Source organism: Gymnogyps californianus, chromosome 28, assembly GCF_018139145.2.
Source record: "Gymnogyps californianus isolate 813 chromosome 28, ASM1813914v2, whole genome shotgun sequence".
NCBI lineage: Eukaryota > Metazoa > Chordata > Aves > Accipitriformes > Cathartidae > Gymnogyps > Gymnogyps californianus.
Genome location: NC_059498.1, coordinates 2,808,144 through 2,825,147, shown reverse-complemented (window position 1 = coordinate 2,825,147; position 17,004 = coordinate 2,808,144). Strand labels below are relative to the sequence as shown.

Below are 17,004 nucleotides of genomic sequence, written 5' to 3'. Positions count from 1 at the left end.
TACTTATCTCTCTAATGGGCTCAGTGTAGGGGCATGGAAGTCCAATTACAAGCTCCCAGGTCTTCAGACTAAGGGTATGGGAACACGAGTAAGTTACTCTGAGGAACTCAGGGCACGCTTGAGTTTCAAACACTCCAAGAGGTTTCTACAGAAACTGCCCAGGCACGCAGTCTCGTGCCTGCAGTAAATACTGAGCACCTTACTCGCAGTATCACAGGCAGACGCTGTATACTCAGGCAGTTCATAAGGAGTAACTGATAGGAAGCACTACCTTCGGTTTTTCTCAACACACCACAGTTGCATGCTTTCACCCTGGCTAGGACCTCTGCAGAACAAGAAATACTGGCCAGGGGAATGGCTAAAGCCACCCACATGAACTGGGCAGCATTGGCTCAATTTAAATCATGGACTTTAGTGTCACGGGAAAAATTTAGGCTCAAGACAGCATGAGGACTAGGTGCATTGGTTCAACTAGCACTACAGTGTCTCGAGGAGATTTGCTAAGTCCCTGACAAATAGACTGCTGGGGAACAGAAGTAAGTCAAACTCGTGAAAGCCCTCTGGAGAAACTAGAAGCGAGCCTCTCCCATCCATGAGAACCTCTGCCACCACTTTCAGTCTTCAGTGGGCCCTTTTACTCGCCTTCTAATGGCTTCTGACACCACTGCGAAACATGCACACAGATCATCGTAACTAGCTTGTATTTTTAATTCTTTTAATATCAAAGCATCCAGCCAGCAGAATATCATAGTTTAGAAGCTGCACAACTACCTGTTAGTAAGTAGGCAGTTAATTCACCTCCCTCCAAAAAGGCCAAACACGGTGATTTCTTACACGTACACGACACACACATCATGTCTAACCTGTACCAATAAGTGAGGCAGCAGCTTCCACTTGCAAATTGCTAAATATGAAACTCAACAGTGCATTTGTTTGGATATATTAATAATGGAAAGAAAATCTAATCTAGGAACAAAAAGCAGAAGTAATTTTGTTAAAGACTGAAGCTGGTGTTGAACGTTTCAGACACAAGCTACTGGACTTACCCTGCAGTGACTTTCCCAATCCCTGGCCCAGCTTCCACCCATGTTTCTGGAGTAAGCGGTGTCCAATATTATCCTGACAGACAGAACAGAGAAAACAAACCAAAAATATTCCAATAATATATTCTTCCCTTCCCGCTGACATTTAAACATGTGATGAGCAAGAGATTTTCTACATATATATGCATGCAAAAAAATGCTACTGAAAAGGCAATATATGCCCAATAAAAGGGAAAGACAAATGTCAAAAATTGCTGGCTAGAATTTTTCCAGGGGGGTGGGGTATCGGGGACGGTCACTTTCTGATGGTGTGCTGGGCAACTTTTGTGCATCACGTTTAAAATAAAAAAAGAAAAAAAAAAAGCAATGTGGGAGAAAATAAAGTGTACCAATAAAAATTGACAGTAAAAAGCATAAAATCAAGCTATTTATACAATCATATCCATCACCTAGACAGCACCACTTAAGATTTTTTGTAAAGAAAATCTACAATGTGTTTAGTCATTTTGTTTGTGTGTCAGGCTTTTACAATACTGAGTAAGTTGTAAATGCAAGACTGCCCCACCACTAGAAACCAAAACACAATCATAGCAAAATCCAGGCTAGACTTGATTGGGTTTTTATATATGTATATATATATATATAAACTAGCATGCAGCCAATATTAAACTGAAAAAACAGTGAGGTTAGTAAAACAAAAAAAAAATAAAATCAATTAAATAAAATGAGCTCAAGCACAGACTGGGTGATGCATTTCACATGTAAACTAACAAAAATACTAAGATGTTAGAATGAAACAGGCCTAGCAATAAGTTAACAGCAAGGAACCATTAGTGCATGTAGGGGAAACAATAAGCATAATGTCTCATCTTCCTAAAAAAAAAAAAGCTATTTCGGAATACGTGGAAGAGTACTGACGCAGCAATTAAGTGTCAGCTTTTGAAAATAGGGCTGAGCAGGGCTCTGCGTGGAATTCATTGTGTTTTTATGCAAGATTTCTTCCCCGAAACAAGGAACAAGAGTGCTAACGGCACCCTTCTAACCATCTAAAGCTGACAGCTTATCCCTTATTGATCCGTTTACCAGTTTACTAGCAGTGACCAACTGTCAACTCCTCAAAGAAGGACTCTCAGTTAGGACCATGCTCACCTTCTAATCATAAAAAAATAAAAATCAGATATGTATTTGTTGATTATTAATTGTCATAAGGCAAACCACAACTCAAGATATCACGGAAATATCCTGAATTATAACAGGCTGTGAATCCATAACCTTGAGTGGTACATGGAATCTTAAAAAAATATATATATATATGCGCTGCAGGTTTCTTTAATTAAGTAACCAAGTTGTCAACAGAAATCAGAATAGCAGTGGTTTGTTCACTCACTCCACATTGAAGAAAATGACCACATGGTTTGCAGAACTTTGGTGAATCAGCTTGAAAGACACAATCTTCCCAAAGATATTGGCTGCATGGACACATTTTTCCTCAAAAAGATTCTATCAAGTATAAATTTAATTTTTTTTTTCTGATATAACCAGTTAATACATTTTGTCTCACTGTATTTTTCAAGGCTACAGTGTACGTCTTTCCCACACTACCGGCTCTCCCACAGGACATAATTAGGGCTACATGGAAAAAAAAATAAAAAAAAAAAGAAGTACGGAAATGTCTGGTTATAAAAGCTTAAATCAGTATATGCAAAAAAAGGAAAAATGAACAAATATGGATTCCAACCACAAACACCATGGAGAAGACTATCTGTTTGGAAGCATAGGAAAACTTACCTGCAAACACATCTGCTGCAGGCCGTTTCTCTAACGGCCACAACAACTGCATAGTCCTTCAGGCAAAAGGGGCCCGAAGTTGAAAGGTTTTGTGGATAACGCACTAATTGTTCTACCATTAGCATTGCAACTGTATCTGACAAAGGATTATTGAATCCGATTTTAAAAGCCGGTGCTGACAAAAATGGCTGCATTTTCAAAAAAAAGGACAAGGAGTACTTTGCAATCTTTTGCTAAGTGGAGATGAGACATTGTGCTGACTGTGTTGTGTTATGAATGCACTAAAATAAAGACAGATGAAGCAGTATGCTATTTCCAAAAGCAGTGCAAGTGGAGTGAAAGCATTTCCATACGAACCTGGCTTTAAAAACTGGGCTGTCAAAAGAACAGTTAAATGTAACACAAAGTAAGAAACTGTCCAATCACTAATGGTAGTTTTTCTTTTGCTTTGTTTTCAATTCACTGCTTGCAAGTAATGTATTTATTAAAGAAGAGTGAAAGCATAAAATAAATTCAACAAGTCAAGACCAGCTGGGAGATTCAAGAGCGGTGTGTTGTGACTGACACAGTGAAGGGGTAAACAAATGTTAAAGGGAAAAAAGAAAAATTTAGAAGGGTTATACACATTAGCACCACTTTTACAAAACCACTCAAGAGGATGGTCGCAAGTTGTTTGACATAAATTGGAATTACGCCTGAATATTATCCTGTCTTAGTTCCCAGGAAGGGGGTGTTTTCCCCCCCGATCGCTTCCATTTGTTTGCTTAAGCAGTGAAACTACTTCCTAATCTTAAGTATTACTGAATTGAAATGGAGCATCTTCTGTTTCACTGAATAGGAAGAACAACCCTAAGAGTTTAATAATAACATCTGAGTTGTGACCTAGTCATTAGTCTGCTCATTTCTAGCCATGTTCGACCTTCTTCCTCCGTTTCAAATCACTAGCGCAGACTTCTCACAGATGCAGACTGGCAGGACTGCTCTTCAGCGTAAATGCTGCCCTAAAAATTAAATTATGGAAGGCCAGGCTTGCTAGGCTCCCATGTGAGAGCCATTCTGCAAAGCCTGGCAGCCTGGGGAGTAGCCAGGGATACTAGGACCAAAATTTGACTTGGGGCAGCAAATGTTGCAACAGCTGGTAGCTTTTTTTAAAATTGCATTTTTAAGTGAAAGTTCTGTAAAAGTGTGGACTCTTTCACACAGAAAAGACATCTTTTTTTTACACCAGACTTCCCCTGTCGATGTCAAGAACTGTCATTCCTTTTGAATAAACTATCCTCACATTGTAGCAATTTTCCTACAGGAAGAGTTGCAGCGATCTACAAAAACGCCAACAGCCCAACGAGGAAATCCCCTCGTTTCTCAGCAGAGAGCTGGCACGAGTCTCCTCACTTCCTTACACTATCATTTTGGAGCTCCTTGTGTTACAGCCACAATAAAAATTACTGAGGCAGCCAAAATAAGTCTCCCAATAGGTGTTTGAGTGAGCAAGTAAGCTCTCATTTACTGTCCAAACTACTCACAACAGCAGTGCTATCTGTCTGGGCACCCAGTCCTGGAAACAATGCTGGACACCAGACTGCGGGATGCTCAGTGTAGGACACAGAGGCTCGGCAGGCTCTTGATGGAACAATTTACACCTCCTGGCATTACTCTCACCACTTTGGAGCTGTTCAGTAGTGATCATTTCTATTTACAGATGGAGAACGTCACATTACAGATGAAGCATAACTTTTCCCAAAGTGTGTAGGAAACGTAAAGGTCTTGACTTCACCAAACCTTCATGGGAGTTGGCTAAGCTACTTTGGAAAAACCTCATCCAAAGTGACCTTCTCCAACAGCTCAAACTGGCCTCCCCAATTCCCCATCCTGTGCCCTGACAAGATGCCCTTGACTGCTTTCCACGGTTATCAGTGATTCCTGATCAGGATATCCCCAGCACAAATTTCTGACAAAGGTCCTGGCCAATAAAAAAAAAATGCATACAATGAAAAGATGCGTACAAGAACTGAAAGGTTCTGATGATGCTGTATGTGGGATATAATCCGCAGTCAGTGGATTGAACTGCATTACGGATAAACCAACACACTAGTTTTGCCTAATACAGGTTTTCCGTAAGATCCCCACGTCACCCCATGTATCGTGTTCACATCGTTCATCTCTTGGCATCGGCAGGAACCATACCTCTCTTGAGTGGATTGTAAACTGTGCTGACTGTGTATCGAGGAATCTATAAGCAAGGACTGAATGCTACTGGGTGAACCCATGCAAACAAGAGGTTGAAAAGATTCCCAAAACAAAACCTATAGCTCACTACAGATGACACAATGAAGACTAGAGAGAAAAGCCAAATAGTAATGCTACACCATTCAGCTTCAAGAAGCACATTATTTATAGCGCTGTCCGCATATGGCTACTGCTAAATGTCAAATCAGCAGCCTCATCGAATTACACTTTGGAACTAGTGGAGTCCACAGATCTGTACAGATATACAGTGCGACAAAACCCAGCTTCAGCTCGTACAGTCGTCTACAATAGCCTGTGATCATCAAACAACTACCAACTGAAGCCTGAAACCTTGTGTAGTTCAAGGACCTCCTTGTGTAACTGAGCAGAATTAGAGAGAGGAGGGGAAAAGGACATTTGTTAGTTATGACAAGGACAAACTAACAAGCTCCAGAATAAGTGGGTGATACACAGTCTGGCCTCCAATCTGCAACGGCGACAGCGTGGTTCGACTCCCTGACACTCTGCATACTGCCTGCATGGGGAAAGGGCTGCTTTCTTGTGTTGGCTCTAAGTGTATATTGCTATCTCCTACTTGATCTGTACTGCTGGGACAAAGAAAACCATAAACTCACAGCAACAAGATTCAGTAAATAAGCAGAAATAAGGAATTAACGTGAAGAAAATCTGGATTCTATTAAAGCTGCAATACTTGGTGACTTCCCATTTGAGTACCTGAACTCAGTGCACTTAAAATATTTTAAAACAAATGCATGCAGCTTCTTCAATTTAAAAAAGGGTTAAGTGCTCGAATTTTTCAAGGACACCAGACACCAGTGGTTCCACTGACGTGAACAGTCAGTGTAAGTGCAGCATCTTTCAAACCAGAACAAAAAAATTGTTACGGGGCAGGGCGGGGGGGAGGGAAATCAGTATTTGCAGCTATGAAGAGTCCATTGATAAGAAATATTTTCTTCAATTTAGTAATGGAAAATAGCTGGCTTCTCGTTCAGGCTACGTACATCCACTAGCTCATGTCAGCTCTATTTTCCATAAATGTACTTTGGTTATAGTCGCATGTTTCAGTCCAGACATCTTTGGCCTAAACAAGCTGTACAAAGCAGGATTTCCACAGGAACAAAAATACTAGTATGCTAATTGAGGACACATTTCAACATTGTAATGATCTGTAGACTCCCAAACCTATTTTTCCAGCCACCTTTGAGTTGCATGCTGTAGCAGTACAGTCAGCACCTCTCAACAGATAATGCTGCAGAGATGGATCTCACTTCAGGGGGGATTGTCAAATGTATACTTCAAGTGAAACCCTCTGCCCCCTGGCATTTCCAAATGCAAGCTACCTTTAGTCTTTAAAGCATTTTCATATTACTAAGAAGACGTGAGAAGCTGCAAGAAGCACATTTAAGAGAATATACTTAATCCACTCTTCAGTCTGCAGAATATCCAAACTTTAAACTTTTAACTGGAAAGTGCTTTGATCTGCTATTGTTATAAACACCCTTCCTCGCACAAAGACATTTGTCATCCAAGCTATTTCCATAATGTGAAGCATAGACTCTTACTCATTACTCTGAGCAGATTCCTTTTTAAAGGTCAGTTGAATTGCTAACAGAGAACTGGTTAAGAATTATAAAACAATTCGTTAATATTGCAAATATTTAGATGTGTGGTATTTGCAAATTATAGACTTGCCCTTACTCCTTCCCTCTCAATTTCAGTTCAAGGATGTTATCCACTTCTGGGTGAGCAAACAGCATAGAATACTAGGCAGCAGAAAAAGCAATATGAACACTTCTTTCCTAGTGAAAAATCTTGCAGGAGAGGTGCACCACTAAACTCTGACAAGAAAACCATTCCTTCTTTTAATGTGTGTGATTTGCCAATTTAAAAAGCACGTAGGTTATTAATAGTGTGGAAGCAAACGCATTTTCACAGGTGTCAGGAAACTTGACAAAATTATTTATGCTTCCCAGCTACAGAATTTCTTTTAAGAATCAACAATGTATTTCATGAAGACCATCTGACGATTAACTTTAAAAGTGACTGGTTTGTTTCTGACTGCTGTTTCTGACACTGGACTTGTTCATGAGGCCAAAAACACACCCCGTGCAGCAGTCACAGCTTTTAAATTCTGAGACTAGCACGTGAAGCCAGCTCAAGTGTGCTCTGACACAGAGCACAACTGCTGTGACAATGCAGAACATACATTGACTCAGTTCCGTGACTCCTTCCAAGAGTTTAATGTCCCAGGCTACAGGTCTTACACCTCAAATGCTTGTTTCTCTTTATTACACACAAAAGGAGAGTGAAACAAACTGGATTTTAAAGTAAGAACAATTTGACGTTTTAACTCTTTCTCCTCCCAAAGCAGCCATTCTCTTGCCCTCTCCATCAAACTGTTTTCAAATTTAACCATTAGGCTGAACTGTACATATTAAAAGCTACCAAAAAGTTTCAAAGATTAATAGTGTCCCGATATTTGGATGGTGATATACATATGAATAAAATATTAAAGCCGTAATTGAATTTAATTTTTCTGCCACAGTTCAACATTAATCAAGCTGCAACAAAGTATTACATCTGCAGATGATCCAAGCTGCACTGTGCGTCTGTGTGCCCATGTTGTTGGGTCCTGTGTACTCGTTCCCATTTTACATACTTCTGTAGGCATCACTCCCTTCAGAACACCACTTCTATTGCTCTGTTTGGGAAAACACTTTTAGAAATCAGGTAACCAGTCTAGTCTGTAAGTAGTATTTGAATTATTTTGAAATGCTAATTTCCAGCGTGGCACAGAGTAGGCTACCAACAAGTATTTCTCATTATATTTACATAAGGAAACAAGCGTGGCATTTTAATTAAAATCCCCACATCACAACGTAAGATTGAAGTATTCAGGAGAACATTGAATACGAATTCCCATCTCTGCAGCATTATCTCATGCGTCATCAATTACTGCCATGCCTAAATCTAGCATCATGCCAGCACATTAAGACAGTAGGTACTATATGCAGTGTTCACTGGACCAGAAGAACAGAAATAAGAAGGGGGAAAGGAAACCCTAGAGAAGAAATTAAAAAAGGCAGACCGTGCAATACAAACCAGATCATGGCTGCTTAGCTAATATGGGCCAACTGCTGCGGAAGAAAAATGTCGAACACCCCAAGTTGTGTAAATTTTTTGTAAACATCTAACACGCACACAAACACACACAACACCAACCTACACATGAATGAAAAATATATATTGATCTTTTGCTAACAATAAGTTTCTTTTAAGTGCACACTAATGTGAAGAAACTTTAACAGAGAACTTAAATTATTAATAGGGAAAAGAAACACTTGCCAAGTACTTTCTTAACAAAAATCTAGTCTTAATCAGAACATCACTAAGTGACCCTCGATTATTCATGACAAGTTTTCTTGCTCTCATACTGAAACTGCAAATGAAACTTAGCTAAAAGCTAAGTGCCAAACTTGGGTCCATTTTATGCTGAACAAGCTATTGTGCCTAAGACTAGCAGAAGATGCTTTGCAAAGAGAAAAATTAAAAAGCTCCAAAAAGCTTAAAAAGATAAAGCTAAACAACACTTAATTTTTCCCCATCTTATGGCTGTATTCTCCACACCTAATTCAAAGCAAAGCAATACTTTACAGAAACTCACAGCGCAGTTTCAGATTCATGGGGAAGGACTGCTATACTAATACTGTAATGCATCCGTGTGTCCATACTGCCAGATGTCGTTCTAACACTTTAACACACCAGTAGTTTTCCAAAAAAATAAACTAAAAAAGGATCAAAATACGTTTTACTACACTATTCCATCAGGTTTGCATATGAATTAAACTGATTCTTCAAAGAAAAGTATAAAAACTTAACAAAAGAAATATCTATGAATGAATGTATTATTTCAAATAATTTCTGAAATATCATGTTGAACTAAAATTTAAAGTCATCTATAGTTTTAGGAGAACTACTTAAAGATTAAATCCCAGGCCCACTTAATCTCAGCATGCAATTTACCACAAAAAAATTAACCCTGTACTGACAAAAAGATGCCCACTCCTATCAAATTTGACTGCATTCACATCAAGTACCATCCGATCACGGCCTAATTTTTGGTGGGTTGATGATGCTGATAAGTATGCATCTTACCGATTCTATAGGCTTGTCTAGAGATGCTTGCTCTATCTCCAGGTGCCCTTCTTCATATTGATCAAAGTGATTGCCCTGTAAAAGAAAAGGAGGGTTAGCTCTACAGCAGAGAACACATTTCCAACAGTCTAGTTTCAAGATTCAGGTTTGTATACAGTGTTATATTTTACATAATTTTGCTAACAAATGAACTTATTAAATAAAGGCTCAATTGAGTATATAGGCTGTAAGAACAAAAAAAATTATCCTAAAAACTAAGCCAATTTGATGATAATCATAAACTATGGAAGTTGGCAAAATATCAAACATTTACGATGACAATACTTTTGGGTTTTTTCTTTAGAAAGTCTATGAAAACACTGACCATAAGCACCAGTGCTGGCCTTAAAACCACACAGGACAAGAAGCAGAAGGAACTGACCCCACCACGACAAAGTTTTTATTGTTGTTGTTGTCTTTTCTCTTTTAAAGAAGAGTACGGCTTTCCTTGCAGCAGGAAATCCAAATTGCTTGAGGCATACATGTAATTTCACACACCTTAAACCAACAAAAAACCCACAGTGGTACCAAAAGAAACCTCTCCCTGTGCCCACAGCACTTGTTCATGGTCTGGAGCAGCCCTTTCCTTGAATCTAGGCAGCTGCACAGTGAACTGTTAGTGGAAGTGATCTTCCAACACACAAAAAAGCCATTAGTTTCAACCCCGAGCAGTCCCCCCAGCCAGCTGACCACACGGCCACACAAGCACATATGTTGGCACAAAGACTGCCGGGATGCACGTGCAGACCTGCTTATTCCAGACGTACCAGCTTAAAGCGTTTGTGAGCACAGTACCTAAAACTGCTACACAAAAAATGACAGGACTGAGGAACACGTTTGAGGAAAGAGAGACAGACCAAGAGATATACAGGGAAGTGTACTAATAAAGTGTGCAGATATTGACATAGCAAAGAAAATGCTACAAAGAATGATAAATCCAAGCACCTTGCTTCCTTACACTCTTGGAGCAACTCCATGAAACATCTTTAGTCCTATAGGCTGGCCATGTATAATAATTAAAGTAGACAGGAAAATTATATAGGATTGTTATTATGGTGTACTGTGCCCAGCCTCCACCAATATACATCATGTACACTTCTAGATTCCCAATTTCTGAACAGCGCAACCTCTCCCCTACCCAACGGTGCCACATAAGCACAGTACAACACACAAACAACAGCCTCTGGAGTAGAGACTAGAGTCAAGCAATCCTCCTCAAGCACCCGCTACGGCAAAATTCTATCCTTCCATGCTTTTTCCTGGATATTATGCATACAGGGTTCATGAACTAGGAAGGCAAATGGCAGTCTCTGTCCTCGAGAATAACCATTGGTGCTGGAACACCATCAGTGTGAATGGCCATTTCAGGAAAAAAACATCACTGTTGTAGCTCTGTTGTCATTTCAGAGGTTTCTGAAACCTCAAATTCCTGAAATTGCAAACATGGTGAACCATTTTTGGCCATTCAATAGGTCTATGGTGTAGCACTAACATCCACTGTCACTAGCACAGACCTGGAAAGGAAAAACACCTGACTTTCTAGACTTTCTAGCTGTAAACTCAAAAGCAAACAGGAGAGATGCCTGCAGCTGAGGTTAGCACAAAAGCCATTGAAGGGGGTCATTTCAGCAGGCTGTCCTGGTTTCGGCTAGGATAGAGTAAATTTTCTTCCTAGTAGCTGGTACAGTGCTGTGTTTTGGATTTAGCAGGAAAATAATGTTGATAACACACTGATGGTTTTAGTTGTTGCTAAGTAGCGTCAAGGATTTTTCAGCTTCTCATGCCCAGCCAGCAAGAAGGCTGGAGGGGCACAAGGAGCTGGGAGGGGACACAGCCAGGAAAGCTGACCCAAACTGCCCAAAGGGATATTCCAGACCATATGACGTCATGCCCAGTATATACACTGGGCGAGCTGGCTGGGAGGGGCGGATCGCGGCTCGGGAACTAACTGGGCATCGGTCAGCGAGTGGTGAGCAACTGCATTGTGCATCACTTGCTTTGTATAGTCTAATTCTTTTACTATTACTATTGTCATATTATTATTATTACTATCATTATTTTTCATTCCTTTCTGTCCTATTAAACTGTCTTTATCTCAACCCATGAGGGTTTTTTTTCCAATTCTCTCCTCCATCCCACTGGGGGGGGGCGGGGAGTGAGCGAGCGGCTGCATGGTGCTTAGTTGCTGGATGGGGTTAAACCACAACACAGGCTCTCCTACATTCCGGGGGCACTGCTCAGCATCGCAGCCCTGTGAAACCCCAGGAGGTGCTAAGGCCTTGGCTGTCACCCCCTATTCCTTTCCCAGGCCCCACAGTGCCACTGAAATCCTTCTGGCTGCTCAGCAAACACCAAACACCTGGCAGTTTTTATTCGCATCCCAGCTCCGCAATTACTTTGAGCAGGAACACCTAGCACCGCTGCCAAGAGAAACATGTTGTCACTCTCCTCCTTTCTACCAACACCAACTTTTCCTTCTGCAAGAATTTTAACGAAAGCCAGCATGCGAAAGAGCAAATTACCGTTGTAACGGACTGCTTGTTGGAATTTTACAAGCCAGGCACCAGCCTCCAAAAATCCTCTGGAACGAGTGTTCGTATCCAGTGATGCAAATCTGCAAGAGACCATCTTGACAAAAACCTGTTGCCAAGAGAACATGCTTTGATGCTGGTGCCCCAACCGCCAGCCTATACATCATCTGCAGTCCACAGCGATAATTCACCCAGGCCACACTCTGCTCCCAGTAGTCTTCTTTCCCACGGCCTCTCCAGAGCAAATCTGGGGCCTAATCTGCAGGCAGCAATCCACTCATCCATTTTTTTTGGACAGCCTTCAAGGAACAAGCTGAAGGCAAACTTACCATGCACATGCAGTTGTTGAGCTGCTTAAAAAAGCTAGTAATTCTTGGAGACGGGCACAGTGTAGATGTACAGACTGTACATGTGTGTGCCGTGAAGTCAGGGAGCCCAGCAGGGAGAAGACAACATAAAACCTACCTCAATGGCAGAAGGACATGGCCCAGCCTCCCAAAAAGTAGTGCCCAAGAGAACAAAAGCAGTCAAGAGTTCACATGCTGTTAATGAATTTGCACTGTTGACTGCTGAACACTAGCAAAAACACATTACTAAAACTTCATATATAAAAAAATTAAATCCACATAACATTTAGTTAACAAACACTTGAAACACTCTCAGCAAAAACAAAGACATACATCCCCCCCGCCTAATTTCACAATGTGATTTGCTGCCTGCAGATAGCTCAGAATATGTCAACTAAATTACCTGGAGCTGGCAAAATATTTCTGCCTACTCATCATCTCCTTTGGCACACTGCCTGCCAAGACAGTTAAAATTGTTTTTACAAAGGCAAGGGTCAATTCCAGTTTGAAAGTACACCTTGCTGATTTGAGGCTTTACAACTTGATTTTTCTGTGCTTAAAAACAATGTCTCCTCCCAGAAACTATGCAAAACACTGAACACTCACTATGTCACAGCCAAATGCAAAGAAGTCAGAAAGCAAATAAAGCTATTCTCTCTAAGTTCTAGTGATCCCACTATTATCCACTTCATATATTTTGGGGTTTATTTTATATATTTATATACTTTGGAGTTTATTATCTACTTTATATCTACTTTGGGTTTTTTGTTACTGGTAATGGGAGTGGGAACAGGTTGCTGGTTTTTACAAATAACAGCAATACTAATACTAGAGCTTTCAAAATAGGCAGGGTGCTTCCCATCGCCTTGAACTCCTGGGTATGCAAATGCCACCCAAGCACACGGGAACAAGCCCTGGTGGGATGCTGACAAACTGTTCCCTATATTAGGAAGCTGACTGTTGCAGGCTTGGGAATTTAAGGCATCAGAATAACAAAGTGTCCAAACTGAACTGAAATCAGTACTCATCACAGAAACTGTTCTTTATTTATCAGTACTGAAAACAAATGATAAAGGAAAAATTTCCCTTCCACCATAAAGTAGCTCGCCCTGGAAAAAAGCAACAGTCATGCTGAGGTCAAATTTATGAGCGAGGTCAGCCTGATGGTGCCTAACGAACAAGGAGAAAAAAGGTTCTCGCTTCTGGGACCACGACAAACAGCTTGTTAAGGCGATGTTGTCTGCCATCGTGGCAGGCCTTTTGGAGCTGGGACTCTGTGGGGCTGGAGGCAGCACAGTCTGTCCCTTTGCTTCCTCATCCCTGAAGCTGGCTAAGGAACAAGTTGGGGGGAATTCCATCTGTCTTCCTTCTTTTCCAATCCTTCAATGTGGCACATCAAATGGATCCATATAACATTTCTGTTTTGCTCTATCTTAAGACAATGAATCAGAGGAAGACAAAATACTTCAACATTTAAATCTAACAATTAATTAAACCCTAAATGTTGAATCTGTTGAGAATAAACTACATTTCTGGCAAACATGAACAGTAAGCACAGACCACATTTTAGTATGAGTTTGATCTGTGTCTTCTGCAGACTGGAGAGATACTTCCCTCTTCAGAGGAAACCTTTAAGGGAAAAGAATTCAATCCCTACAAAATGGATACCAGGCCATAAAACAACAGCTGCATTAAAACCAGCACTATTCAAAACCTATTCCCAAACCTTCTTCCCTGTATGACTATTACAGAGATACAGTAAAATCCTGGCCCTGCTAGCTAATGACAAAGTTTCCACCTGCTCCCGTGGACAAGGATTTCAAGGCTGAATGCAGTACCCTTCTCCCTCTCATCCTCTGCCCCTCCATTTTAAAGCTGCCTGTATCAGGCTTCCTCACTTCTGCTTTGTAAAACAAGATGTGTTGCACTGCCTGTATCACTTTCTTACAGATGCTACCTCCATCCTAAAATAGCAGAGCAGATAAGATGAGAGGCTTCCACTTAAGCATCATTTATTGCTATCACTTTGTGCTACAGCAAGCACTCCAACGCTAGGAGCTTCACTACAAGTGTACTGAAATTCAATATATTTTACTACTTGGATGAAAAGTAAGGACAAGCCTTCAACATCTAAACATTCCTTATTATACACCACGTACACCATTAAGTTTCCTTGTCGCATTCATCTCCAGGAGCCAGTACATTTGCGTCCTGTAACTTTTTAAGTAATATCATCTGAACTTTGGCTAAGTACCCATTTTGGTTACTCACAGTCACATGTTCTCTCCTCTCTCCTCCACTTTCCCACTGTTTGATCTTTGCATGAAGCCCTTCGCCAAACCTTACGTCTTGGAGCCCTCACACACTTAACCGCTGAGTTATGAACACAGCATTTGAAAAATCAACTAACAAAAGCTGCCTCCATGCAGGATTTTAGACCCTTATTCTCCCTTATTTGGATTGTAAATACTTCAGAGCTCTGGCCCAACAAATGCCATTTAGTCCAAGATTAAACACAGTGGAGTCACTGCATTTTCTGAAACAATTCAAGTTAAATAGTTAAGGGCAAAGGGTACTGCTGTTTGTTTCTTACTTATAAGGTCCCAAACATTGTAGCAGTGAGACCCAGTCAGTATAATTAAAAAAAAAGAAATTAAGAACTTGATCACACTTTAATGTGATTTTAGTGGCAAGAATTGTTGCCAATAAATGACTCAATGCAAGTGAAATGAATTGTTGATTTGCAGCCCATTTATCAGAGTAAGTCTTGTATCACAGAATTAATTCTCTCCCCTACATGAGGCACCTTTTCACGAAGGTGGGCGAAGACAAAGCATCTAAGGACACACAGATATTACAGGGGGCGGGGGGAACCCTTTTAAAAGCATCTTCACAACTACAAAGCAGAAGAAAACTATGCTCTCTCCTTCCCTCTCACTCCCCCAAAAGGGTGTATCCAAAACCAGACCCGACTTCTGAGCACTGCATTTTCTAAGTCACCTACAGCATCACCAACACAAGGAGGAAAGAACGATGAGTCACTTCAATTGCTTCAAGGCTATTAGACCTCCCTGGATATTAATTACTGGACTGCTCTTTACAATCCGTCCAAGCACAGAGGATATTAAGATGTCAGCATGCAGAATACATTCCATATAGTGCACATTCCTGACAGGAATTAGTGGTTTCTTTTATGAACAGCCCTAAGTTACCCATGTATTATTTCAAAAGAAAAGTAAATGTGGCAGTCTACATTTCAGTAGCTAGGCCAAACCTTGAAACACGGTTCTCATGCGGAGACAGGAGAAAACTACAACAAAAGAGTAGTGTAATGGAGACGTGAAAGCAATGGTTTTCTTTCAGAACGCCTTCATTCAGCTGTCCTTTCAGTTACTGCTCAACAAGAGAGCTCAGTTACACGAACGTTATTATTAATATGAAAGAAGATGATGTAAGTTACAAAAACCAACAGAAGTCAGACACGAAGAGCTTAGAATGAGAATACCTGGGGAGAATGCTGCCTGCTCCACAAGTCACAGGGATGACACCTTCAATGGTGTGAATGGAGTAAAATAAGAAGACTCCAGCATAAAACCTGTGCCTAAGAGCACTAAAACCAGTGATGACTGGGAAGGGAATGTGCCAAACGCAGTTGCTGAGGTGTCAAAGCAGAAACAATCTATTTATGTCCACACTGAATTTCGGGACCAGCTTAGGAAGGTGCACAGAAACGCTTGTTCCCACGACCATGCAGATAACAATCTAAAGAAAGTCATTTTGCAGAAAAGCCTCACTTATACTCACCATCATTATTTCTTAAATGCACTGGAAAAGAGCACAGCATGATCATGATTGCTTAACTGCACTTGAAAAGAACAGTGTGCTTCTTCGATATTCAAACATTAGTTTTATACTGGTAGAATATCAGGAAAAGATCAAAAAAATAACATTTATATTGCATTTAGTTTAGAAAATTGAATTTTAAAACATTAAAGCAAATCAGCACCACTTGTGCATATTCTATTTATTGATCAATTCAATCAATAAACCTTAAACTCCCAAAAATATTAAGTCAAGCCATAAAATTCAGGGTTGTTACACACAAGTGCCACTTTAAAATATTTAACCAAGCCCACTCCCCATTCCTGAAAGCTCTGAAGGCATTAGGCTGCAAACCAGCAGTTGAGACACTAGGAATATCTAAAAAGAGAAACAAGTACCCACAAAAAAGGCCATTTTCTAGTGTAGATAAAGCCACGGCAGACTGCGTTAGCTACAAATCACAGAATACTTTGCAGTGCCCTCCAGTCTCTGCTCCTGCGGCTGGAAAGCGCAGCTGACATTTCCTGCAGCCGTCCCGGGACGGGTCAGCACAGATGCAAGGTCTCAACAGTTAAGCGCAGGAAACTGAAGCAGCATCTGAACACAATTGAGCAAATGTCACCTCTCCAAAATCCTCGCTGTCTGCACATATATGGCACCTTCACGGATCAAGGAAAAAAAAACCAAACAAAAAAAACCACTCAGTGATTCCAGAAGCAAATATCCTATTAAATTTAAAATTTTCTTTTTTAAAGGAGGAGATTGAGTAGTTACAAGACCTTTAGGTGGACAAGGCACTTTAACATCCATTGGCTTTTCCCAAAGATGGCTCCTAGCACAACTCTTGCAAGCACTCTGCATCCAGGACACCTGCATGAATATCACTAGTCCAGCATCAGTGCAGTGGCCAAGAGACACAAGAATCACTCTGCAAGGACCGGACAGAGCACCAGACTTTTGCCTAACCCAAAGACTAGGAATTTCAGCAAACCACAATTGACATTCATCTCATTTTGTGTTGCATTTTGCATC

General features: G+C 40.6%; 1 protein-coding gene across 1 annotated transcript in view; it reads right to left on the bottom strand.

Annotated features, from left to right (window-relative positions):
- The window catches only part of GPATCH8 (G-patch domain containing 8), a 40,966-nt gene extending 31,664 nt beyond the window's left edge, over positions 1-9,302 (bottom strand). Inside the window, exons 1-2 of the mRNA XM_050911625.1 lie at positions 9,234-9,302; positions 1,047-1,119 (exon numbers count right to left, since the gene is read on the bottom strand). The gene's annotated coding sequence lies outside the window, so the exon portion shown is untranslated. The remainder of the gene's footprint in view (positions 1-1,046; positions 1,120-9,233) is intronic.
- Between the last annotated feature and the right edge of the window lie 7,702 nt (positions 9,303-17,004).